The sequence below is a fragment of the Macaca thibetana genome, chromosome 15, assembly GCF_024542745.1.
Source record: "Macaca thibetana thibetana isolate TM-01 chromosome 15, ASM2454274v1, whole genome shotgun sequence".
NCBI classification, from domain to species: Eukaryota; Metazoa; Chordata; class Mammalia; order Primates; family Cercopithecidae; genus Macaca; species Macaca thibetana.
This window is the reverse complement of record NC_065592.1, coordinates 109,489,193-109,515,489: the sequence shown is the minus strand read 5'-3', so window position 1 is coordinate 109,515,489 and position 26,297 is coordinate 109,489,193. Positions and strand designations below refer to the sequence as shown.

Genomic DNA, 26,297 nt, shown 5'->3' with positions numbered 1-26,297 from the left:
ACCACAGTTCTAACCTGTCCTCTTCTCCCCTCCTAATCCCTGACCCCACTTTCCATGATAATCTGTTTCTAATTTGCAAAGGCATGGAAAGGCAGTTTCATCACTTCATAAAAGCCTGACACGCTCTCACCCAAACGTGTCTTTTGCCACGTGGAAGTGGGAGTAACCTTAGGATTAACTTTCACAATTCAAGAAAATGAAAAGACTAAATACTCTCACCACTCGTGATTTATTGAGGAATGTCAGAGCAAAGGTGATAAATCAGTCTGGGTCCAGTCAGTAAAAAGAAACCGCATAATAATTTGAATAAAGAAAGTCAACTATAAAGAGTTATTGCTGCTGTTGTCATTTTTTTCTTTTTAGAGAGAGGATCTCACTCTCGCTTAGGCTGGAACGCAATGATATAATCATGGCTCCAAGCAGCCTCGACCCCCTGGGCTCAACGATCCTCCCACATCAGCCTCCGTAGTAGGTGGAACTACAGGCACGCACGCACACACCACCATTCCCAGATAATTTTGTGTTTTCTGTACAACAGGGATTTTGCTATGTTGCTCAGGTTTGTCTCAAACTCTCAGTCTCAAGTAATCCTCCCAAGTCCTACGGCCTGCCAAAGTGCTGGGATTACAGGCATAAGTCACCATGTCCAGTCAAGAACTATTCACTGTAACAGGACTGGAGTAACAAGGTGTTGGCTAGTCAGAAGTAAACAGAATTCTACAAAACAGAGGAATAGCAGATATAAGAAGCCACTGCCCCTAGGGCTGAGGCGGGTGCCCTAAGGAAAAATACCCGTTTCTTCCCAGAAAGGGGACCAAGAACTTTTTGGAGGGAGCACAGCCATGGCTCACTGAATAGGAGAGAGGTCTCTGTGGGTGCTGCACCAGCACAACTTGCTAGAAAACCACCTTTGGTAACCTGCCAGAAATCCATCCTCTAGGGCGCCAGGAAAAGGTGTTCACAGGGAGCTGTCCCACAGAGACTCAGTTACAAAATTGCTTGAAGGGGATGCTGGGGCACACAGCTGACCACTGGGTGCGGCTGATCACAGCGCACTACAAGAGCCTGCACTGGGGAAGATGCACACCACAGAAGCCGGCGCTGCAGAAGCACCTATGCCAAGGACCCAGCGCCGGAGATGTGCACACGCCTGGGAACAGGCGCTGGGGCGGCACCCAAGCCCGGCAGCCAGCGCTGGGGAAGCGGCACACCCCAGGGAGGTAGCGCTGGCAAAGCACACTCACCAGGAGTGGGCGCTTAATTAAAAGCCCGCACACACTCCGGGAGCTCAGCACTGGAGAAGCGTCACGTGTGTACCTGGGAACCAGTGCTGGAGAAAGTGCGTGGGAGCTGGCGTTGGAGAAGGCGCGCGCGCACGTGCACAAGCTCGCTCTGGAGGAGTCACGGCCACGCGCGTGTACGACAACCTGCACTGGAGAAGTCACATGCACGCGTGCACTGGAGAAACTGAATTTGTAATTTTAAATTTCACAATAAAGAAATATCCACGGCCGGGCGCGGTGGCTCAAGCCTGTAATCCCAGCACTTTGGGAGGCCGGGGCGGGCGGATCACGAGGTCAGGAGATCGAGACCATCCTGGCTAACACGGTGAAACCCCGTCTCCACTAAAAATACAAAAAATTAGCCGGGCGTGATGGGGGCGCCTGTGGTCCCAGCTACTCGGGAGGCTGAGGCAGGAGAAAGGCGTGTGCCTGGGAGGCGGAGCTTGCAGTGAGCCGAGATCGCGCCACTCACTCCAGCCTGGGAGACAGAGCGAGACTCCGTCTCAAAAAAAAAAGAAAAAAAAAAAGAAATATCCATGAACTGATGACTTTGTGAGTGAATTCTATCAAACATTTAAAGAAAAAAATACCAATCCTTCACAAATTCTGAAAAAAGAGGAGGGAACACTCCCAACTCATTATAAGATGCCAGTATTACGATAATACCAAAGCCAAAGACATCGCAAGACAAAATATTACTAATATTACTCATGAACATAATACAAAAATCCTAAACAAAATATTACTAAACCAAATCCAGCAATATGTAAAAAGGGTTATATAACATGACCAAATGGGATTTAGAATGCAAGGTTAGTATAAATACACAAATCAGTTAATAAATCATATTGATAAAGGAATAAAACCAGTCATCTCAATAGATGCAGAAAAGCAACATTTCTAACATTTGTTCATAAGAATTCTCAACAGTCTAGTAATAAAAGGAAAATCCTTCAAGCTGATAAAGTGCATTTATGAAAAACTTAGTTAATATCATATCTAACAGTAAAAGATTAAATGTTTTCCCCCTAAGATGAGAAATAAGTTAATAATATACACTCCATGTCTATTCAGCAAACTGCTGGAGGGTCAAACCAGGCAAAAAATAAATTAATCAGGGAAAAAAGAAATTAAAGGTATCCACATGGAAAGAAAAGAAGTAAAACTGTCTTTATTGGCATGATGCCGTATGTAAAAAATCCTCTGTAATTCACAAAAAACTGGAAGTAATCATCAAGTTCAACAACAAAGGTTGTAAGATACAAGATTAATAAATCAAGTGCATGTTTATATACTAACAACAATCCATAATGAAATTTTAAAAATAATTCGGTTGCTCGGCTGCTCTGTCTATGGAGTAGCCATTCTCTATTCCTTTGCTTTCTTAATAAACTTGCTTTCGGCCGGGCGCTGAAAGCAAGATTACTGGGTTACAAAGATTACAAAGTGCTGGGATTACTCACACCTGTAATCCCAGCACTTTGGGAGGCCAAGGCGGGCGGATCACGAGGATCATGAAGTCAGGAGATTGAGACCAGCCTGGCCAATACGGTGAAACTCTGCCTCTACTAAAAATACAAAAATTAGCAGGTGCTTGTAGCCCCAGCTACTCAGGAAGCTGAGGCAAAAGAATCACTTGAACCTGAGAGGCGGAGATTACAGTGAGCTGAGATCATGCCACTGCACTCCAGCCTGAGCAAACACAGAGGGACTCTGTCTCAAAACAAACAAACAAACAAACACTTGCTTTCGCTTTATCGATAAAAAAATTTTAATGAAATTTTAAAAATTCAATTCACACCATCAAAAACACTTCAAAATTAATTTACAAAAGGGCAAAATTTGTACACTGAAAATTACTAAATATTGTTGAGAGAAATTAAAGATCTCAACAAATGGAAAGAGATTTCATGTTCACGGTGAGATGGCAATTCTCCCCCAAATAGTTATGCAAAATTAAATGCAATTCCTACAAAGTCTATCACAGCATGGTTTTTTGAAAAAAATGACAAATTGATACTAAACTTTATATGGAAATGTAAGGAACCCTGAACAGCCAAAAGAATTTTGAAAATGAAGAAAAACATTAGATAACTTATACTACCTTGATATGAACTTATAAACATACACTTGATTTATTAATCTTGTATCTTACAACCTTCGTTGTTGAACTTGATGATTACTTCCAGTTTTTTGTGAATTACAGAGGATTTTTTACATACGGCATCATGCCAATAAAGACAGTTTTACTTCTTTTCTTTCCATGTGGATACCTTTAATTTCAAAACTTACTATAAAGCTGTCATAATCGAGACAGTGTGATGCTGATATAAAAGGCATACAGGCCTCTTGCCCTCAGTCCCGTATTAAACTTGAGTTAGAAGATGCCAATCTCAAAATGAAGGCAAAACCATTGCCTGCTAGCCCCCAGTCCAACTTCGGTGGCCAATCTGAATTATCATTTTTTTTTTTCCAGACACGGTCTCAGTCTGTTGCCCAGGGTGGAGTGCAGTGGTGCAATCACAGTTCACTGTGTCCTCGACCTCCTGAACTCAGGTGATCCTCCACCTCAGCCTTGGGACTAGCTGAGACCACAGCCCCACTCACTATGCCCAGCTAATTTCTTAACATTTTGTAGAGACAGGGCTCTCTCTGTTGCTCGAGCTGGACTCGAACTCCTGGGATCAAGTGATCCTTCCACCTCAGCCTCCCAAAGTGCTGGGATGACAGGCATGAGCCACCATGCTCTGCTTGTTATCTGAATTGTCTTTCCTTCTCCACTTCTGCATTTTTATTAAAACACTGCAAAAATTGAATGTACTTCTCCTGTCTGTATTCTTTCACATTAAGTCAATCACTCAAGATCCATAAACAAGACAGAGAACACACATATCCCAGTCTAAAATAAAACTTTTTAAAATCATTTGGTGCTCATTTCCAGCCTGATTTGAGGCCCTACCACTACCAACTTGGAACTACCACCCATGTGAGTTTCCTTTGGCTCTCTCCATGGCCCAGATAATCAATCCAACTTTCTACTGGACAGGCTGGTCTCCCTGTAGCTGGTTTTCATAAACACGAAATTCGTATGTTATTGGAACTACTAGCTGAAATATGGAACTCGTTAAAAGTACCATTTATTTTCAAATGTACATGCACAGTTGCACATACATGCAGCAACACATCCTCCACATCCAGCCAATCAATCAAGTTAATGCTTTTTATTAGAGAACAGAACAAAAAATACCAATATAGAGCCTGCTTGTCTTTTCTGAGGTCTTGGTAAATGTTTTTCAAGAAATCAAGAGAAAATATGACCGGATAAAGCAAAAATAAATTCGAATGTAGAATATACAAAGTATAATTAGTCCAATTCTCAAGAAGCAGGATCTTTTACTGGGGGTAGTGAGCTGGTGAAAAAGACCTCTGATATATCTAGGAAAACAAATTCTTTTTTGATGCAGCCTTTCTTGTGTATGAATAATGTATATGAGTGCTTATTTCCAGGTGACTCTGGTACAGCACATTACATTGAAACATCAATTTAAGTTTAACGTATAAAGTCGCAATGAACATGTTTTCTATCTAAGCTTATGTAATGAATGATCTCAACACATGGTATGAATTCTATCGCTTGTAACAACCCTTGAGGGGAGTAAGAAGAAAACGATCTGTCTGAGGGCATATCACTGACAGTGATTGACAGCCACAAAGAGCTGAAGTTGGGTGGCCCGAAAGTGCTCTGCTCATTTGATAAATGCTAAGTCAAATCACATCACAGTTTAGATGCATTAAACGGGGCACAGGTTAGAATAAAACCAGGTGCCCGGGAGTTTTCCAAATTTCAGATTAGAACAAAAGTCCAGGCACATACAGGTCTTTGCTAGAGAACTCCTTGGTCTCTTCCCTGAAGATTCTGGTGCCCAATTTCCCATGTTATAAAACTCCAAATCTTTTCCCCCATTCGCTGCGCTGGACACGTAAGATTACAGAGGGTTCGTAGTTGCAAACGCACCCACCTAAAAAATTTAAAAGAGCAAAACCAACCAACAAACAGCACCTGAAAAATCTCTCACGGGCTTCGAAGGAGATGTGGCCTGGCGTCCACAAAAAGAGCGAAGGGAAGACACTGGCCCCCGCGAACCCGCCTCCCTCCGGGAAGGAAAGGCGGAGGGCGGGAGGGCAACACCGCGCCCCTCCCGGCGCCCCGGCGACTCGGGCTGGGGGGCAGGGGTGCGAGGGCCGGGGAGGACGAGGCCCGCCGTCGAGGGCGACCAGCTCAAACGGGCGAGCTTTTCACGGCTGCCACGGGTCCGAGGCGGAGAAATTCACCTTCGCTCCTGTCCTTCGAAGAGGACATAGCCGCCTGCGCTCAATGAACAAAAACCACCAAAACGCCACTCCCGGCTCCCGCCTCCCCGGGGGCTCCCTCCGCGAGACCCCAGCGCCGGCTCCCGCCCCGGCTCGCCCCGCCCCGCCCCGCCCCTCGGGCTGGCACCGCCCGCCACCTCCCGCCTCTGCCTCAGCCCCGGCCTCAGCCTGCGCCGGCGGGAACCCCTCTCGCCCACCGCGTGGCCCGCCGCGCCCACCCGCTCTCGCGAGCCTTCCCGCGCCCCTCGCCGCCTCCTCCCGCTCCGCCGCTGACGTGTCGGCCAGACCCCCGGGGAAGCCTCCGCCCTCGCCGCCTCCTGCGGCCTGCCGCTTACCGGGTGGTCCTCGCGGGAGCTGCTTCAGCAGTTTGGGCAGCGGCGGAAAGGAAGCCACCGCCCGGGACCTGTGGCTTGAAAATTTGGCTTTGCCTCGGATTGGCTTTTCGTTTTGAGGGTTTTGGAATTTTCCCGCGGTGGCTCGGCAGCGGGGCTGCGCGCGCACACGTGTGAGCGGTGCATTCTGGGGCCTGGCGAGCGGCGTCGCGGGAAAATTCCGACGAATCTCGGGTCCGTGGGGCGGGGCGGGCACGTCCGGGACGCTGGCGGAAGTGGGCCCGGCTGGGGCGGGCGCTGGGTGCGCGGAGTCGGTACCGCTCGGGTGTTCCCGGGCTCGCGAGGAGGCCCCGCGGGGAGCAGCCGCGGCAGCGCCCGCGTAGAAGGGGCGCTGGCTTCTTCCATGGTCTGTTCAAAGTGTAGGGGAGATAAAACGGAAATTACTTCTTTGGAAGAAAAGTTGAGTTTTTCTCAACGGGGTAAAACCTCTAAAGATTGTCTAACTGCGTTCTCAGCGACACCCACAAAAAAGCCATCTTCAGTTAAGGATTTCCCCGGCCGCGCGTCAGTTCTATCCAGTGTGTGGTCGGGTTCAAGTCAGTTCAACGCTGCACTTAAACCACCCAAACAAATACTGATAGAATTGTCTCCAAACTCCCGTTTATGACAATGGCATTAGCTTGTCTTGGTGAATTCTCTTTTCAACTAGAATCTGACGAATTAAGCTTTAAAATGCCTTAAATCAATGCCTCATAACCATAAATCATAATCATAAAACTACAGCTTGGGCCGGGCGCGGTGGCTCACGCCTGTAATCCCAGCACTTTGGGAGGCCGAGGCGGGCGGATCACGAGGTCGGGAGATGGAGACCATCCTGGCCAACACGGTGAAACCCCGTCTCTACTAAAAATACAAAAAATTAGCCGGGCGCGGTGGCGGCGCCTGTAGTCCCAGCTACTCGGGAGGCTGAGGCAGGAGAATGGTGTGAACCCGGGAGTCGGAGGTTGCAGTGAGCTGAGATCGCACCACTGCACTCCAGCCTGGCGACAGAGGGAGACTCCGTCTCAAAACAAACCAAAAAACTACAACTTCACATATACGTTCAAAAACACTACAGGTGGGGTGCGGTGGCTCACACCCCCAATCCCAGCATTTTGGGAGGCCGAGGCAGGTGGATCACCTGTGGTCAGGAGTTTGAGACCAGCCTGGTCAACATAGCAAAAAACCGTCTCTACTAAAAATACAAAAATTAGTGTGTACTCCCAGCTACTTAGGAGGCTGAGGCAGGAGAATTGCTTGAACCCAGGAGGCGATCGAAGGTTGCAGTAAGCCAAGATCACACTACTGCACTCCAGCCTGGGCAACAAAGCGAGACTCCGTCTCAAAAAACACCACCACAAAGCTATGTGTGCTTGTAATAAAAATAGCTCTCAAGTATTTAAACACTTCCAACTATTCCTATGGTGAAGAAATACCCATTTTACCAATGAATACTTTCAATTCAGAGACTAATTTGCAGAGGTTATACATTTGTAAGTGATACAAGTATGTAGCATAGCGGTAGCAACAATCTTTTTAAGAATTAAAGGTAGTTACAAAAAGGAACCGATCCAGAGGTTGAGACAAAACTGGCAGAATCTGCAACTGCATTAAGGAATTCGGTGTTTAAATCCATTCTTGAAACTATTCCCTGCCAGTTAAGGAAGTCGGTGCTTTTTGATTGTTTTTTAATTTTAGATTCCGGGGCGGGTACATGTGCTTGTTTGTTACATAGGTATATTGTGTAATGTTGGGGATTAGGCTTCTGGTGTACCTGTCACCCAACTATTGAACATTGTACCCAATAGGTAATTTTTCAGCCCTCACCTCCCTCCCACCCTCTCCCTTTTTGGAGTCCCCAGTGTCTTGTTATTCCCATTCTTATGTGCATGTATATCTATCGTTTAGCTCCCACTTATGAGAACATGCAGTATTTGATTTTCTGTTTCTGAGTTTGTTCACTTAGGATGATGGCCTCCAGCTCCATCCATGTTGCTGCAAAAGACATGATTTCATTCTGTTTTACAGCAGAGAGGTCGATGCGTTTCTGATGTGTGCATAGTGTGACGTGGATAAATCAAAAGCAAGTCCTGGGTAGGGAGATACATGCCTGAGGGGCACGCATTGTGGTACCTTGACCATGAGAAAGTCACCTCTGTGGTAACAAATCGAGAGTGAGCTAGTGTTTAAGTTCTGCATTTACCAGCAAAGAAAGCAAGTCAAGTATGTATTTCTTTAGAGAAACTATTGATTTTGGTACCCACATCCTTTTACATATTTGCTGAAAAATCATTTTTAGTGTTTGTTAATGATTGATGTCTTGCCATATCCCAATTTTCTGTCTTTAGTTCAGTGGTTAATAAAGAATTGCTAGGCTCATCCAACTTTGCAGTATATGACATGACACCATGTTTAGGCCTCATTTAGACCTAAATGGGAAGCATACATAGCATAAAGATCCAAACATAAATTTATAGGGATTCATTTTGCCTGGCATTCATATACATGGACCTATCTTAATAATATTTTAAGCAATAATGAGATGTTCACTTTGTAAAATGCCCGGAAAGTTTCCAGAGAAACAGATACTTCAATACAAACCCTCTTTTTAATTGAATCATAAAATTGATTATGGGTGATCCAGGGTGTGGGTGTGTGTGTGTATGGGGTTTGATTTGTTTGAGACTGGGTCTCACTCTCACCCAGGCTGAAGTGCATTGGTGCAAACACAGCTCCCTGCAACCTCGACCTTCTGCGCTCAAGCAATCCAACGGCCTCAGCAGCACCCAAGTGTTGGAGTTACAGGCGTGGGTCACCGCCTCAGCGGCACCCAAGTGTTGGAGTTACAGGCGTGGGTCACCGCCTCAGCAGCACCAAAGTGTTGGAGTTACAGGCGTGGGTCACCGGGCCCACATATGTGTTATTCTGAAACAGTTTTGGTTGCAGAGTATAGAACCCAATCACAAATCATGTAGCAAAAATGAAAAATGGCCTATTTAGGTGAAAATTATTACATTGTTTACATTAAATCTTTATATTCTAGAGGAAAACAACACAATTGGCTGAGTGCTGCCAAGTTCCTGACATTATCAAACCTTCCTTCAAAGTTCAACAAACAGAATCAACTGTCTTAGAATCCACGTTGTGGAAACCATTGCACCAAGACTCCTACTTCCAGAATTAGTTCAGACACCACCCACCTGGTTTCCAGTCCTTATTTGGCACCCCAACATTTAACATTATCTTTTCTTTCTTTTTTCAAATTTTTTTTCTGAGACAGAGTCTCACTCGGTGGCCCAGGCTGGAGCGCAGTAGCATGATCTCAGCTCAGTTCACCACAACCTCCGCCTCCCTGGTTCAAGCGATTCTTGTGCTTCAGCCTCGCGAGTAGCTGGGATTACAGGCACGTGCCATCACGCCCTTAACACTATCTTGTCCATGGCTTTGATATTTGCCTCTTGTGCCTCAGTTGTGAATAATGCATGTTGAAGTTCCAGGCACTGGGCTAACTCCTTAGCCTGGGTTATTTCCTTTGATTCTCACAGTGATCTTACATAATCCACAGTGGTAATACTCTACTTTCACAGATACAGGAACTCACGCACAGAGCCATCTCTTCTAGTGGAGGGTGGAACCTGACTTCAACTCCATTCACAGTGGCTTCGTACTTACAGTGTTCTTGCTCCTGGCCGGGCTGATGACTTGGAGATAGGGCACAGGGTAAGGTGATCCCAGAGGCTTCTACACTCTCATCACCACATTACTTTCCCATTAAAACATTCCTGCTGAGGAAATGTCAGTTGAATTAGAGAAGAGAACAATGAGAATTTTTTTTGTGCCAGAAACACTTTAAGAAATGGAGCAGATAATAGTGCAGGGCTTTGATCTGCCACCCCGAAGGGGAATAGGCCAAGGAAGGGATGGCTGCAGGGATGGAAATTCATGGAAAAAGGGAAATGTATTATAAATGCTGCAGGGAATCTGCCCCTTCTACCCCTGACATGCTCACTCCCTAGGCTCTGCTGAAAGAATGCACCTAGGAGGACATGTTTGTACTAGAGCCTCCATTGCTAGCCACAGCTAATTGAACCAGGGATGGTAGCCTGACCCTAGCTGAACGAATCAAACTATTGCTGGGGAATTTGGAATTGCAACACTGAGAGACTGTAACACCTCTATACAACAGGAGCTAAAGCCCTCATGCCAACTGGAGTTATGGGGGGAAGAAAAAAATGTAAGTAGCAAAGAAAGTTGGCTGGCAGAGAAAAGCAAAATGAGGTTGAAAGGCTATTATTTATTCTGTGAGAGAGAGGGGAGCTTCCATTCCTTATTTTTTATTTTTAAGCCCAATTTTAAGGTAAACTGACTATATTTTTTTTCTGTTCTTAGTGGTCCACAAGATTCCCCCATATCCTTGCAACAATCACCCCTTTACCTATGCTGACTTCAGTGAGTTTCTCTCCCTCACTGCAAAGCAAGCCCTGACTAAGAACCTGGAGGTGGCAGCTCTTCATTGTGTCACTGGGCATCAGCACTTTGACTGAGCCTAATTTAATTGATAAATTAATCAATAGACACCTAATGCGAGATTACTATAGGGGACAAAAAATAGCTTTTCCGTACCCATCCTAGGTTCATGGCTGAGGCCTCCATGATAAAAGACAGATTAACAAGAGCAAAGCATAGATGTTGCATGTAAGTTTCCCATGACATAGGAGCCTTCCTAAGGAAAGGAAGACCCAGAGCAGCTGTTAAACTTGTGTGTTTCTATGCTGGGTTTCATGAAGAGTGACAGTTGTGGGGAGATATAGTTGAACAAAGATGGGAATAAACTGGGGGAGAATTTAGCAAGGTTTATTTGTTCAGATTTTTCTCTGTAACCCTTCAGTCTTCAGAGATAAGAAAGTACCTTTCCGGTGGATACAGTACTGTGGATATAGGCAGCACTTCTTACATGAGGGTCTTAGGACCTGCTTCATGGAAAGTTCAGAAAATCATTCCAAGGTTTTATGACCTGCATCAGGAGAAAGGAGAGGAGAGAAGGTGAGAGTGACCTTCCAGCTTCTGCCATGTTTTCAAATGTCAGTATGCCATATTTAGGAGTGGCATGTTCTGCACACAATCACTACCAAGCATAAAGCACAAAGCTAGGCTGTATGAAAGACACAGATCTAAGTATTTTAGAGTTAAAAGAAAGCAGGAGTTGTCTAGAATTTTGGATTTGGAGTGGAGGGGGCCAGTAAAATGTCCATAATATTAGAAGTTAACAGAGTTAACAACTTTTTATTTGGTCAAGTAAAGACCTTAGGAGAAAAAAGTCTGCCATAATTATAATTTCATTTTTTAAGAAATGTATTTTTAACTTTAAGATGAAGGAAAAAAGTCTCAAAGAGCAGTCTTCTAAATTGAATAAGTTTTATTTCATGAAAAACTCATTACATTGTTTTTATTCATCTCATTTTACCACTTCCTCCCCTTGTTAGTATCAGAAAACTGCTTTTATTTAGCATGGCAATGTGCCCAATAAAAGGGACCACCTTCCCCAGACTCCATTCTGACTAGGGGTGGCCAGCAACTCAGCTGTCGCCAGTGAGAGAGAAAAGGTGGAAAGACCAGAGGCCAGGAGATATTTAGCCTTCTTCCCCTCTCTCCTGCTTCCTAGTTAGAATAAGGGCTGAAGGGCTTAAGTTCCAGTCATCCTGGACTGTAAACAACTCTTAAAGATGATAGTCATGGAATGAGGATGGCAGAGAAAAAAAAAAAAAAAAGGGCTGGGCACAGTGGCTCATGCCTGTAATCCCAGCACTTTGGGAGGCTAAGGCAGGTGGATTATCTGAGGTCAGAAGTTTGAGACCAGCCTGACTACCATGGAGAAACCCCATCTCTACTAAAAAAAATACAAAATTAACCAGGCATGGTGGCGCATGTCTGTAATCCCAGGTACTTGGGAGGCTGAGGCAGGAGAATCACTTGAACCTGGGGGGCGGAGGTTACAGTGAGGCGAGATCGCGCCATTGCACTCCAGCCTGGGCAACAAGAGTGAAACGCTGTCTCAAAAAAAAAAAAAAAAAAAAAAAAAAAAAAAAAAAAAAAAAAAAAGAAAGAAAACAAGAAAAAGAAAAAAGAAAAAAAAAGGAGGACCCTGGGTCCCCAGTAATCATGAGAGTTACCTGGCTTGCCTAACTCTGGACTTTATAATTGCAAAAACCTCAAATATCTGCGACAGGTCTCAGTTAATTTAGAAAGTTTATTTTGCCAGCAGGGCACAGTGGCTCACGCCTGTAATCCCAACACTTTGGGAGGCCGAGGCGGGCGGATCACGAGGTCAGGAGATCGAGACCATGGTGACTAACACAGTGAAACCCCACCTCTACTAAAAATACAAAAAACTAGCCAGGCGAGGTGGCGGCACCTGTAGTCCCAGCTACTGGGGAGGCTGAGGCAGGAGAATGGCGTGAACCCAGGAGGCAGAGCTTGCAGTGAGCCGAGATCGTGCCACTGCACTCCAGCCTGGGTGACAAAGCAAGACTCCATCTCAAAAAAAAAAAAAGAAAGTTTATTTTGCCAAGGTTGAGGACGCACACCCATAACACAGGCTCAGAGGTCCTGATGACATGTGCCCAACGTGATCAGAACACAGTTTGGTTTTATACATTTTAGGAAGACATGAGACAGCAGTAAACATATGTAAGATAAATATTGTTTTGGTCCAGGAAAGGCAGGATGACTCAAAGCAAAGGTGGGACAACTTGAAGTGGGGAGGGGGCTTCCAGGTCATAGGTAGATAAGAGACAAATGGGTGCATTCTTTTGAGTTTCTGTTGACCCTCTCCAAAGGAGGCAATCAGATATACATTTATTTCGGTGAGCAGAGGGGTGACTTTGAATAGAATGGGAGGCAAGTTTACCCTAAGCAGTTCCCAGTTTGACTTTTCCCTTTACCTTAGTGATCTTGGGGCCCCCAGATTTATTTTCCTTCCATATTTCCCCCCTTTTCTTTTTAGAAATATTTAGTAGAAGTAATTTTAGAAGAAAATGAGTCTCTGGTCTCAACTTTTGTCTGATCTCTGATGGCTAGCATGGTTTATTCCTCAATGGGTAGGTCCCGAGTTATTAGGAAAGTTCATTTTTACCAGGTTGTGAAATGTTATGTTTTATGAAGAGAAAATAGCGGGAGGAAAGGGAAGAAAACAACAACAAACAAAAGAACAAGCTTGGAAAATGGGTACAGGCCATATGATTCTGAAGTGCATACATCAGTAGGTAGGCATGAAAGTGGATTATGTATGTAAATAGGTTGCTGTTATTTTCTTCTGAAGTTTAAGTTGTCTAGCTTCAGTTTGCAGGGCTTTACAAAAGTGCAGCTTAATTTTCAGTGACTCCAAATTAGGAAAAATGGGGGGTAAAAGAAGGAAAAAATGAAAACATGATTTTGAAGACTTATAGCCAAGGAAAATTAGAATTCGGCCCAAACTATAGAAAATAATAAAAATTGGAAAGCATTAGGCAAGACTCAAATGTAACAACAGGTGTGCTATAGTTTTTGAAACATAATTTTTCTCTCTCCAGTTTCCCATTTTTACTACAGCCAAATCATGGTAGGACTGATTTGCTTTATTACACTTGAAATGACAATTTGTATATAGTGGAGCAAGAATAATTATTTGTTTACATAGCCTTTTAAATTGCCTTTGATGGAACTTTGTTCCATAGAAGGAATCTCAGATAAGACTTTTTTAAAGCCCAGCCATGGATTTGTACCATCAAATACCTATGAGTTGGTGAATTTCTCTACTTCTAAGGTTCCAAGATAAACTTGGGGCTCCTGGGCCTGTCAGAAAGTTACATTATTTACTTACCACAGGTCACGAACCCTGTACAGGGGCTGTGTAGACAAGGTATGAGGCCTGTTTTCCCAAGGGGCTTTTATTGGCTCCATAAGTCAAGTTTGATTCCTTAAAGGAAAGCACATCATTCCAGTCAAAGCCTAGGTAAAATAACCAGTTTCACCAATTGTGTTCTGTTATAAATGAAGACATATTCTTATTGCACTTATGCAAATAACTATATTGCCATAAGTTAAGAATATTCACAAATGGTTTCCAAATTCTGGAGAAATCAGGTAGACAGAAACAAATATGTTCTAAATTTTGTTCACAGAAGTGTACTAAATTGTTAAAAGCTGTTAATAGCTCAAAAAAAGTTTCTCTGACTCTAAAGAAACAAAACAAAGGATGAGAAATGTTGTAAGCAAAAAGTCAAAAAGATTACTTTAGTTTTCTATTAGTTCAATCCATGTAGTTAATTTCTGTTCTGCTTGATATTCATAAACATTTCAGTTCTCCATGAATCCCAAAAGTTTTTCTCCTATTCTGATGTCACAATTTCCAAAGTTATCAGAAACTTATATTCAAGAGCACCTGTTAGAGTTTTATAGCTGATTATAAAGCCACCTTCTAAAGAGGACCAAAATGAGAAAATTGTCTGAGGATGACAAAAAGTTTTAGGGCAGCCATAGTCAAAGACACAGTTGACAAGGAAATTTGTTACCTCTGTGGCACATAATAATCTAACTTAACAATTATAATTATTACTGATAATGTACAGTAAGACATATCAGAATCATAGGCGTTTCCCCTAATTTTGGAACACATACCAATAACATAATTATACAAATACAGCCCAAAGAAAACTAAACACCATTTCACATTTGACAGTGTTTCCTGTATAATTTTTATACCAATAAGCCAAATTATGTCATTTTTGGACTTTAGGGATTAGATCAGAAAAAGACATTTATCATTTGATTTTAGAAAGTTTGTCAAATATCAAAGGTTTAAAACACTTGATATCACACATCACTGTAAAATAAGTCATTCATTTGACCAAAGTGACAACTCAAGAATTTCCAAAAAAGGTGAAAACCTTCATTCTTTGAGAGAGGAGACTTAATTTTTCAAACAATAAGTCCTAATAAAAACAGCATGAAGCCAACTAAATTTTTTTCAAAATTTTATGAACAATCTATAAGATTTTTATCTTGGCCATAAGATATAACCTACATAATAAGCCTTTTATAACCTTCATAACCTTTATTAAGGAGGTGGTTAATGCTTCAAGAAAACCTTGTTAATCTGACAGAGTGGTGCATATGATGGTCTTGCATCAGAGTGCCTTTAACATTAATGGTTAATTTACAGAAAAACTGACCTTATCTTCTCTCTCAAAATTGGCCCTTACCCTCTCACACACCCACATCTTCTGCAATAGTCCCCGATCCTTGAGTTGTGGAATAGCTTTAATTTCTGACCCTGTGTCTCAGGAATGCAGTTTGTTTTGATAGATATTTTCTATGAGGCCTGAAGATGAGGCTTTAATTGCTGTCAGAGTTTAAGATTTAGCAGGATTTGGTGTCCTTTTAGACCCAGTACTGGAAGCCCTGTAACTCAATGTCAAAAGGATTTTAAAAGCCCATACAGAAAGATACAAGGATGTAATAACCTTAATTTAAAAAAATACATTTTAATCTCTTTTTTTTTCCTAAGGAAACCAAAAACTTAACAATAATGGCATAGGAATTGTTTCAATAAACCATAAAACCTATTAGGCCAGTTCCTAAAAGGCAAAAGAGAAGAGCTTCTGCACTGCACAGAATATTATGTTGGAAGAAAACATTTCCCTTACACCTTTAAGAAAATATTGTTAGCATCAGGCCACAACAAACAGAACTTGAGGAAAAAAACCTTATATTACTTGAAAGATGAGTTGGAGAGTGTTACTATATCTCAACGTTTCAAAGAGGAGAGAAAACCAAAAATGGCAAGGTGCAATAAAAGTTGAAAATCAGGTTAAAAAAAAAATTAACATCTCTAGGCTGGGCGCAGTGATTCACACCTGTAATCCCAGCACTTTGGGAGGCCAACACGGGTGGATCATGAGATCAGGAGTTTGAGACCAGCCTGGCTAGCATGGTGAAACCCCTCTCTACTAAAAATACAAAAAATATGCCGGGCATGGTGGTACGTGCCTGTGATCGCAGCTACTCGAGAGGCTGAGGCAGGAAAATTACTTGAATCTGGGAGGTGGAGATTGCAGTGAGCCAAGATCATGCCACTGCACTCCAGCCTGAGCGACGAGCAAGACTCTGTCTCAAAAAAAAAAAAGAAAAAAAAATCTCTTGTAATTTATTAAAAGTAAGTCAACCCCTCAAGAAAATTTCATTGTTCTGGCCGGGCGCGGTGGCTCAAGCCTGTAATCCCAGCACTTTGGGAGGCCGAGACGGGCGGATCACGAGGTCAGGAGATCGAGACCATCCTGGCTAACACGGTGAAACCCCGTCTCTACTAAAAAATACAAAAAAGTAGCCAGGTGAGGTGGCGGGCGCCTGTAGTCCCAGCTACTCGGGAGGCTGAGGCAGGAGAATGGCGTAAACCTGGGAGGCGGAGCTTGCAGTGAGCTGAGATCCGGCCACTGCACCCCAGCCTGGGCAGCAGAGCAAGACTCCATCTCAAAAAAAAAAAAAAAAAAGAAAAAAAAAGAAAATTTCATTGTTCTGACCGGGCATGGTGGTGCATGCCTATAATCCCAGCACTCTGGGAGGCCAAGGTGGGCAGATCACAAGGTCAAGAGATCAAGACTATTGTGGCCAATATGGAGAAACCCTGTCTCTACTAAAAATACAAAAACTAGCTGGGCGTGGTGGTGCGTGCCTATAGTCCCAGCTACTTGGGAGGCTGAGGCAGGAGAATCGCTTGAACCCAGAAGGTGGAGGTTGCAGTGAGCTGAGATTGTGCCACTGCACTCCAGCCTGGCAACACAGTGAGACTCCTGAGGAAAAAAAAAATCCATTGTTCTAACCAACTGTTTAGTGTATAAGTGGTTTTTTGGTTTTTTTTTTGTTTTTTTTTTACATCAAGCCCAATCTCTAGAAAGAACACTGCAATTTCCCTTTAATTAATAGACAATTTGATCATATAAAAGTTTTGGGTTTTTTAATATAAATCCTCTTATTGTGACTTACACAGACTATTCATGACATGCTTAGACTTTCTGGTTTGTCTTGAACATCCCTCTTTGTTAAACAACCAGTCATTTTATTTTAGGACTAAATTTACCATACAAGATTCTTTCTCATATAAAATTATTTATCTTCAAGCTTCTTACCAAAAAAAAACCCTCTTTATTTTTACAACCTGCATTACCTCTCTCTTATTTCCTGGCTCCTTTTACCTTGTTTTATATGTACCATTTATATAAGGTTTGAATTAGACAAAAATTGTTCACCTTTTTAAAAAGGACACACTTTTTTGAAATAATGTTTTCCTATAATATAGTTTTATTGGAAAATACCCAAATAATGAAATATCTATTATTTAATTTAATATAATTTTAGATTCTAAATTATGATGAGTTTGTCTACAAGTATTTATCCCATTACATTTGGTTAATTATTGTATTTTAATCATTTACCTAGATTATTTATGAAAACTACAATAGTCTTCATTTAAAGTTATGGAACTGCCATTGCAAAATTATAACTAACATAGTGAAAAAATCTGACCTAACTGACTCCATCTTGCTTCTAACTTCCAAGCTGTTCATGTTTATTCCTGGATATAGGCTGAGCTAACTTTGGGAGGAACTTAGTTTACAGTTTAGCTTTGAAACAAAGATGATAACAGTCCTTTCCCAAAACAAACCTTACTGCTTGTGGACTAGACTGCCTAAAGTCACAAGATTAGAAGTTATGGTAATCTTACTAAATTTAAGATGTAGCTATTTTCATTAAACCTATATCTATGTCTTATTTATTAAACTTACAGCCAGGTGCAGTGGCTCATGCCTGTAATCCCAGCACTTTTGGAGGCTGAGGTAGGCGGATCACTGGAAGTCAGGAGTTCAAGACCAGCCTGGCCAACATGGTGAAACCCCATCTCTACTAAAAATACAAAAATTAGCTGGGTGTGGTGACTGGTGCCTGTAATCCCAGCTACCTGGGAGGCTGAGGCAGGAGAATCACTTGAGCCTGGAAAGTGGAGGTTGTAGTGAGCTGAGATCACACCACTGCACTCCAAACTGGGCAACAGAGAAAGACTTTGTCTAAAAAAAAAAAAATTACATAAGCAAAGATCATTCTGTCTTGGGCTGGGGCTGGGTCTGTAATTTTGTAGCCCCTATGCCAAATTTTGACACCCTATAGGATTTGGCAGAGATAAGCATGAAATTGCTTGATTAACAAATGTAAACAAAAATATATACTGGCAATTCCCATTTCTAACATTACTTCACCAATAATTTCTTTTTTTTTTTTTTTTTTTTTTTTTTTTTTTTAGAGACGGAGTCTCGCTCTGTCGCCCAGGCTGGAGTGCAGTGGCCGGATCTCAGCTCACTGCAAGCTCCGCCCCCCGGGTTTACGCCATTCTCCTGCCTCAGCCTCCCGAGCAGCTGGGACTACAGGCGCGCGCCACCTTGCCCGGCTAGTTTTTTGTATTTTTTAGTAGAGGCGGGGTTTCACCGTGTTAGCCAGGATGGTCTCGATCTCCTGCCCTCGTGATCCGCCCGTCTCGGCCTCTGAAAGTGCTGGGATTACAGGCTTGAGCCACCGCACCCGGCCCACCAATAATTTCAAAGCTAGTTTATTTATTAAAAGATTTTACTTAATTTATGTAAACTTGAAAAAGCATTTGACTAGTCTTCTTTTTTCCTGATAAAATATTTGGTTCAACCACCTTTATTTTCTTAAGCCAATTAATTGGAGTTCCTTTATATATTTTCAGTAGTGAAACACTGTGTACACAACACATAAATACATAGATGTGTTAGGCATGTCGATAGAAATACATCTCATAGATTCATAAGAGCTTTTTCTTTTCCTATCTTAGACTTCCAAATTCTTTTTTCTTTTCTTTCTTTTTTTCCTTTTTTTTTTTTTTTTTTTAGACAGAGTCTCGCTGTGTCACTCAGGCTGAAGTACAGTGGCACAATCTCAGCCCACTTCAACCTCTGCCTCCCAGGATCAAGCGATTCTCCTGCCTCAGCCTCTCGAGTAGCTGGGATTACAGGTGTGCACCATGATGCCTGGCTAATTTTTGCATTTTTAGTAGAAATGGGGTTTCGCCATGTTAGCCTGCCTGGTCTCAAACTCCTGACCTCAGGTGATCCGCCCACCTTGGCCTCCGAAAGTGCTGGGATTATAGGCATGAGCCACTGCGCCCAACCTTCAAATTCTTGATAACCTGTTTTCACTACCCTAGCCAGTTGTCAGCTAAGTAGCCTTAAATTTGCATATTAAAGGAACCAACTCAGGTGAAAATCAAATAGCAAGATTTACATCATATGGTACAAAGAGAAAAAGTCTGGTGTGCTAGAGGGAAATTTGATTTAATTGCCAATTAAACATGAAATTATAAATATCTTTTAAATACACACACACACACACACACATACACCCTATAGCTTTTACTTCAGAACTTTTAGCCGTGAGATAAATACAAATTCACTGGCTTGCAAACAAAAAACCTGTTGGATTCAAACAGTGGTTTTTATCATAGAAAAATAACAGCAGATTTAAAGCAGGCAGAAAATAAAATAACCGGGCACAGTTGCTCATGCCTATAATCCCAGCACTTTGGGAGGCCGAGGCAGGTGGATCATGAGGTCAGGAGATAGAGACCATCCTGGCTAACACAGTGAAACCCCCGTCTCTACTAAAAAATACAAAAAATTAGCCAGGCGTGGTGGCAGGTGCCTGTAGTCCCAGCTAATCGAGAGGCTGTGGCAGGAGAATGGTGTGAACCCGGGGAGGCAGAGCTTGCAGTGAGCTGAGATCACGCCACTGCACTCCAGCCTGGGCAAGAGAGCGAGACTCTGTCTCAAAAAAAAAGTAAAGAAAATAGAGAAAAAAAGAAAAGAAAATAGAGGAAAAAAGAAGAGAAAATAGATGAAGAAAGAACTTAGGAACTCTACAGCTTGCAGATCAACCATAGGGCTCTTTTTCCTTAAAGTAATTGTGCATAAAGACCATATTAGTTCCATTTTACATAGACTATGGCAAGTAGGGGTGCTATAAATCTACAAAGTGCTCGAAAGGGGGTCATTCTCCTTGTTTTCTCCTCATTCTTAGATTATGGTTTCCCACTTCTTTTCTTAAAAGGAGGAACCGAGCTGTGAGCTGTGGCCTAGGTTTTTGCGTGGTGGATTGATATGTGCTGCTTGTGGGCAGGACTCCACAGTGTGTCACCACAGAGTTATTTCCACCCTTTCACGTGTCTTGTTTTCTCTCTCCAGACATCCCTGGCCTCTGAGAGGGATCAAAATGCTGAATGATCAGCCCTTATATGTGCTTCCTGGGCAGGCCTTTTTTTAAAATTAATTTTTGTTGGGGATTTCCCTGTAGGGCCACTGCACATGAGCCCCTCCCCCTCCATCACCTAGGGGCACCTTTCAGCTGGGAGAAGCAAATGCTCTTTCTCTTTGGTACTGAAGAAAACTCAATCTCTCATTTACCTATGAAAACAACAGTTCAGTTCCTCACGCAAATGCATACAGACGAACTGAATCAAGATTAATTTCGGGAGAAAAGGCAATAGAGAAGACCCTTTAGAATGCATCTCCTAACTAGAATTAGGATCCTTAAACATCTTTCTAGGAGAGAAATAAAAAACAACAGCTAAGACCACTTCCTGTAAACTGTGTTCAGCCACCCCTATTTTGTAGCTCTTGTCCGCCATTACACACGCCAAGGGCAAATCCTCTCACAGTACAAGGTCATCTCTGGTACCCCCAAAGCGAAAGAGGCCAGGCCATGCAATAGAGGAAAACAGCACTCTAGACCTAAGAAGAATCTGCCCATGACTCTTGAAAGTCCACAAAGAAAATAGAACAGCCCAAAAGGGCTGAGTGACACCTTTGTTCTGAATTCTTTAAAGAGGTTCCAGTCATTAGAAGCCTTTTCTAGAATGTTTTTTTTTTTTTTTTTTTTTTTTTTTGGTACTGCAGATGGCAAAGGGGGAAGGAAGTCCAGGTTGGAAGAAAAGTAAACAAAAGAAATTTGTTTTTGTATTAAGGCAGAAAGCAAACACAAGCATGGATTTTTGCTTCCCCCGCCTCCCTCTTTTGCAGCTGCAAGGAATTTTAGCCAAATTAGAGAGGGTTTGTTACCCATAATTTGGAATTCTCACTCGGATTTGACCAGTCACGTAGAGTTGGTCAAATCTGATGGGAGAAAAACCGGAACAAACAACAACAAACCCAACAATACAATCACTGAGCACTCTAACGGTCAGGAGAAATTAAGGCCAGCTGGTTGCTGAGCTTTAGCCAAGCCAAAACCCCACTTCAGATACCGACCTGGAGATAGGTCTCAGGCTGAAGACTGCTTTCAACCGTCCTAGAAGCAGGGAAAGAAAACCCAAATTCTTCTTCCCTCCTGAGAGTGCGCTCAAACTTCATAAAGGAGTGACCTGCCTTCCGTCAGCATGGGAGCAGTACATCTTGCCTTCCTTGTTGGAAGCAAGTTAAGACTCTTAAAAAAAAAAAAAAAAAAAAAAAAAGAGAGAGAGTTGTATAGCAAAATAAAAATAAACTTTACATCACAACCAAATTTCGGGACACCAGGGATTCTCTGGAGGTGGGTGCCCCCAGACCTCAGCAAATTGTCCTATTGGTTTGAACCATAAATTTGGCTCATGCTGGTCCCAAGCCCCAATGGGAGATTTGTCAAACGTCACGGGCATCTCCATTCAGAATCCCTCTGTGGTTACCAAAATGTGAACCCCAAATATCTGAGACAAGTCTCAGTTAATTTAGAAAGTTTATTTTGCCAGGGTTGAGGACACGCACCCATGACACAGCCTCAGGAGGTCCTGACGACTGGTGCCTGAGCTGGTCAGAGCACGGTGTGGTTTCATACATTTTAGGGAGACATGAGACATTAATCCACCTATGTGAAATGAATATTGGTTTGGTCCAGAAAAAGGTGGGACAACTCGAAGCAGGCAGGGGTCTTCCAGGTCATAGGTAGATAAGAGACAAATGAGTGCTTTTTTTTTTTTTATTTTCTGAGATGGCATCTCACTTCCTCACTGAGGCTGGAGTGCAGTGGTGCAATCTTGGCTCACTGCAACCTCATCCCCCAGGTTCAAGTCACTCTCCTGCCTCAGCTTCCCAAGGAACTGGGATTACAGGCGCCCACTACGACACCCGGCTAATTTTTGCGTTTTTGGTGGAGTGGGGTTTCACCACGTTGGCTGTGGCTGGGCTGGTCTTGAACTCGCGATTACAAGTGATCGCTCACTCTGCCTCCCACAGTGCCAAGATGACCAGCGTGAGCCACCGTGTCTGGCCACGTGCATTCTGTCGAGTTTCTGATTGTCCTGCCAAAGGAGGCAAGCAGATAGGCATTTACCTCCCTGAGCAGAGCGGCGGCTTTATATAGCATGAGAAGCAGGTTTGTTCTAAGCAGTTCCCAGCTTGACCTTCCACTTTAGCTTAGTGATTTGGGACCCCAATGTTTCCAGAGTTGGTTCCTTCCACTGGGTCTCCTCCTGCTGTTGGGTTCGTGGGCTCACTGACTTCAAGAATGGAGCCGCAGCCCTTCACGGTGAATGTGACAGTTCTGGAAGAGGGCACGGACCCAAAGAGGGAGCAGCAGCCAGGTTTATTGGAAACAGCAAAACGACCCCAACGGGTTGCCGCTGCTGGCCGGGGGCGGGGGGCGGGGGCTAGGGGGGCGGGAGGGGGGTGGTGGCCAGTTTTTATTCCCTTATTTGTCCCCTCCCATGTTCTGTTTCTGTCCTATGAGAGTGCTCTTTTTTCAATCCTCCCCACAATTGGCCACTTCTACGATCCTGCTGATTGGTGCATTTTACAGAGCGCTGATTGGTGCGTTTTAAAGAGCGCTGATTGGTGCGTTTTACAGAGCGCTGATTGGTGCGTTTTAAAGAGCACCGATTGGTGTGTTTTACAGAGCGCTGATTGGTGCGTTTTAAAGAGCACTGATTGGTGCGTTTTACAGAGCACTGATTGGTGCATTTTACAGAGCACTGATTGGTGCATTTCACAGAGCACCGATTTCAGAGCACAGTGCATTTCACAGTCCTCTTGCTAGCCACAGAGTGCTGATTGGTGAGTTTTACAAGCCTAGCTACAGAGTGCGGATTGGTGCATTTTACAATCTTCTTGTAGGACAGAAAAGTTCTCCAAATTCCCGCTCAACCCAGGAAGTCCAGCTGACTTCACCTCTCACCAAGATTTTTCTTTCACATAATAAAGACAAATTTCTATTTTGGTTAAATTACTGTTATTTCAGGTCTCTGTGGCTGGCAGCAGAACTCAGCCAAAGCACTATAGTAGGGTCTGGGGTTAACGAGATGAAAAAAAAAAAAAAAGGAAAAAAGCATGTTCTATGCCCTTGTGAAGCTTAGCGGAGTGAAGGGAATTTTCCTTTAATTTATTGAAGTCTGCTTTTCCTGCAGCATAAATCAATAGATATATAGTTGTCAAAATGAGTAAGCCCAAGAAAGTAGCAAGTTTCATTCTGAAAAAGAGGCTGTGGGAGGACCTAAACCAGACCAGGAGGCAAGAAGAGTAAACTCTCTTGCCTACTTACTAAAATTCCGTGAATATTGTGGAATGGAGGAAAAAAACTATCCTTGTGCAATCTAACAGAATTCCCAGAAAATAAAAATCTGTCATTTTTCCATTGAGCAATGACACACAGTTTCAAAAGAACCTTAAGCCAGTTTTAGTCCAATTCTTTAGTTCAGTAAAAAATGCATTCTTACTCAGTGCATGCCTCCCACGAACTATGATGTGTTGTAACTAATGTAACACATTTTTATTGCCTGCAGAAAGTAGTAAGTTACATTTTTAAATGAGCACGTCTTAAAAATAGTTTCCCTCATATTTCATAGTGATTCATTTAGCATGAAATTAATATTAACTGCTAACAATAAGCACTTAAAAATTCAAATTGAAAAGGAAGGTATGCACATTTGTGATTCCATTAATTCTGGCAACCGTTAAGTCAAAAATAAGTAAATTTCGTCCCACTCTTGCATCTGTTTCAGATTGACTCTTTAATTGCCTAATGTTTTCTAAGCCTAGTTTCATTATTTTATGTATAATATTAATGTGCTAAATTAAGGTTTTAGTACACCCAAGTCATACAATAAAATAAGTGTTACACGTTAAAGGAACAAACTTCAAACATAATATCAACATGCATATATATTTACTTGCATACCTTAAACTCTATGATCTATAAGGACAAGTGAAAGAAATTAACATTTAATAAGCACCTACTATGTGTCAGGCACTTTATGCTTATTATCTCATTTGATATTATTTCTCTGACATAATTTCACCACATGTAAATGTAATAAAAGTGTCACTGTCATTTTGCACATGTCAATAAAGTCAATGTATTAGAAGAAACCTGTTTACTAGGCCGGGCGTGGTGGCTCATGTCTGTAATCCTAGCACTTTGGGAGGCCGAGGCAGGCGACTCACCTGAGATCAGGAGTTCAAGACCAGCCTGCCCAACATGGTGGAACCCCATCTCTACTAAAAATACAAAAATTAGCCAGGTGTGGTGTCAGGCGCTTGTAATCCCAGCTACTCAGGAGACTGAGGCAGGAGAATCGCTTGAACCCAGGAGGTGGAGGTTGCAGTGAGCCAAGATCCCGCCGTTGCACTCCAGCCTGGGGGACAAGAGTGAGACTTCGTGTCGAAAAAAAAAAAGAAGAAGAAATCTGTTTACTAAAAATTTCAGGACAGCAAGTGACAGAATAGCTTTAATAGAAAACAACTTCCTTGGGCTGGGCGTGGTGGCTCACACCTGTAATTCCAGCACTTTGGGAGGCCAAGGTGGGGGGATCATGAGGTCAGGAGTTCCAGACCAGCCTGGCCAACGTGGTGAAACCCCATCTCTACTAAAAATACAAAAATTAGCTGGGCATGTTGGTGCATGCCTGTAATCCTAGCTACTCAGGAGGCTGAGGCAGGAGAATTGCTTGAACACGGGAGGCAGAGGTTGCAGTTAGCTGAGATCGCACCACTGCACTCCAGCCTAGGTGACAGAGTCAGACTCCATCTAAAAACAAACAAACAAACAAAAACTTCCTTTTGTTTATATTGGAAACTCTCAAAACTTTAGAAGCGTTTTCATGATTCCCGCCTTAAGTGTGTTTACCATCTGTGTTAGTTCCCTATTGCTGCTGCAACAAATCACCCATCGCTTTATGGGTTGGTAACAAACCAACCCCATTATGTTGTAATTTAGTCTTTAAAACCACATAAATTTATTATTTTATACTTCTGGAGGTTAGAATTCTCAGGTCAGTTTCAGTGGACTGAAATCAAGGTGTCAGTGGGGGTTTGTTCTTCCTGGAGGTCCTAGGCAAGAATCTGTTTCCTCACCTTTCTTAGTTCTGGCGGCTGCCTGCATTCCTTGGCCCTGGCCCCATCCTCCAGCGTCTCCCTCTCTGACCACACTGCTTCTCCCTTGTGAATGTATTGGGCCCACCCAGAAATTCCAGGATAGTCTCTCCATCTCAAGATCCTTATCTCCATCACATCTACAATGTCCCTTTTACCATGTAAGGTAACAAATTCACCAACTCCGGGGACTATGACGTGGATAACTTTGGGGAACTATTGTTCAGCTTACCACATCCCATTTATTTATTTAAATACATTTTCATGACTCCATTTTCAGATAATGATGCATAATGCTCTGTATATTGTTTCCATCGTATTGAAGGTAATTTATTTCATACGACTTTTAGGAAATCTACTTTCTTTCTTCAAAGACTCTCTGTTTCTTATGGTGTTTAATGACAGATTCCACTAATGTTTGCAGATTAATTTATTTATTTGAACAGATTTGTATCAAATAACTATTACCTGCTTAACTATCAAAGTCGGTACTGAGCAGAAATAACTACACTGTTTATCAGCACTAATTAACCAAGAAGATGAAGTAAACAGGATACTTCCCAAACATAGGGCACTTCCACACATCACAAGATTCAGCTACGGGATAGTATCTGAAGTCATCCTGGCTTTATTTCACAGCTCCTTTAGATGGCCTGGATTTCTTTTTTCTCACTTACAGACACATGCCTTTGAATTGCTCCCTGGCTATTTCCTATCCAAATATCTTAGCTCCCAACAAAGCTATGCCCATCTTGAGAGCTGAACCCACATCCTCTTCTTTTATATCTATCAAGGGCCTAGCAAAATACTGGACCAGAGAGAGTAAGCAAACACCT

At 42.8% G+C, this 26,297-nt stretch overlaps 1 protein-coding gene and 1 long non-coding RNA gene across 6 annotated transcripts in view; both read right to left on the bottom strand.

The window, feature by feature from the left end:
• The window catches only part of FANCC (FA complementation group C), a 214,007-nt gene extending 207,813 nt beyond the window's left edge, over positions 1-6,194 (bottom strand). For all 3 annotated transcript variants that reach the window (XM_050762294.1, XM_050762295.1, XM_050762296.1), the window contains exon 1: positions 5,990-6,194. The gene's annotated coding sequence lies outside the window, so the exon portion shown is untranslated. The remainder of the gene's footprint in view (positions 1-5,989) is intronic.
• Positions 6,195-6,386: 192 nt separating this feature from the next.
• The window catches only part of LOC126937987 (uncharacterized), a 28,355-nt gene continuing 8,444 nt past the window's right edge, over positions 6,387-26,297 (bottom strand). Inside the window, exons 1-4 of one of the 3 annotated variants that reach the window (XR_007719918.1) lie at positions 21,373-22,096; positions 13,884-13,979; positions 10,935-11,039; positions 6,387-9,807 (exon numbers count right to left, since the gene is read on the bottom strand). This is a non-coding gene — a long non-coding RNA (uncharacterized LOC126937987). Of the gene's footprint in view, positions 9,808-10,789; positions 11,040-13,883; positions 13,980-21,372; positions 22,100-26,297 lie in introns of those variants that run through there. The other 2 variants (XR_007719917.1, XR_007719919.1) reach the window with 2 other exon arrangements.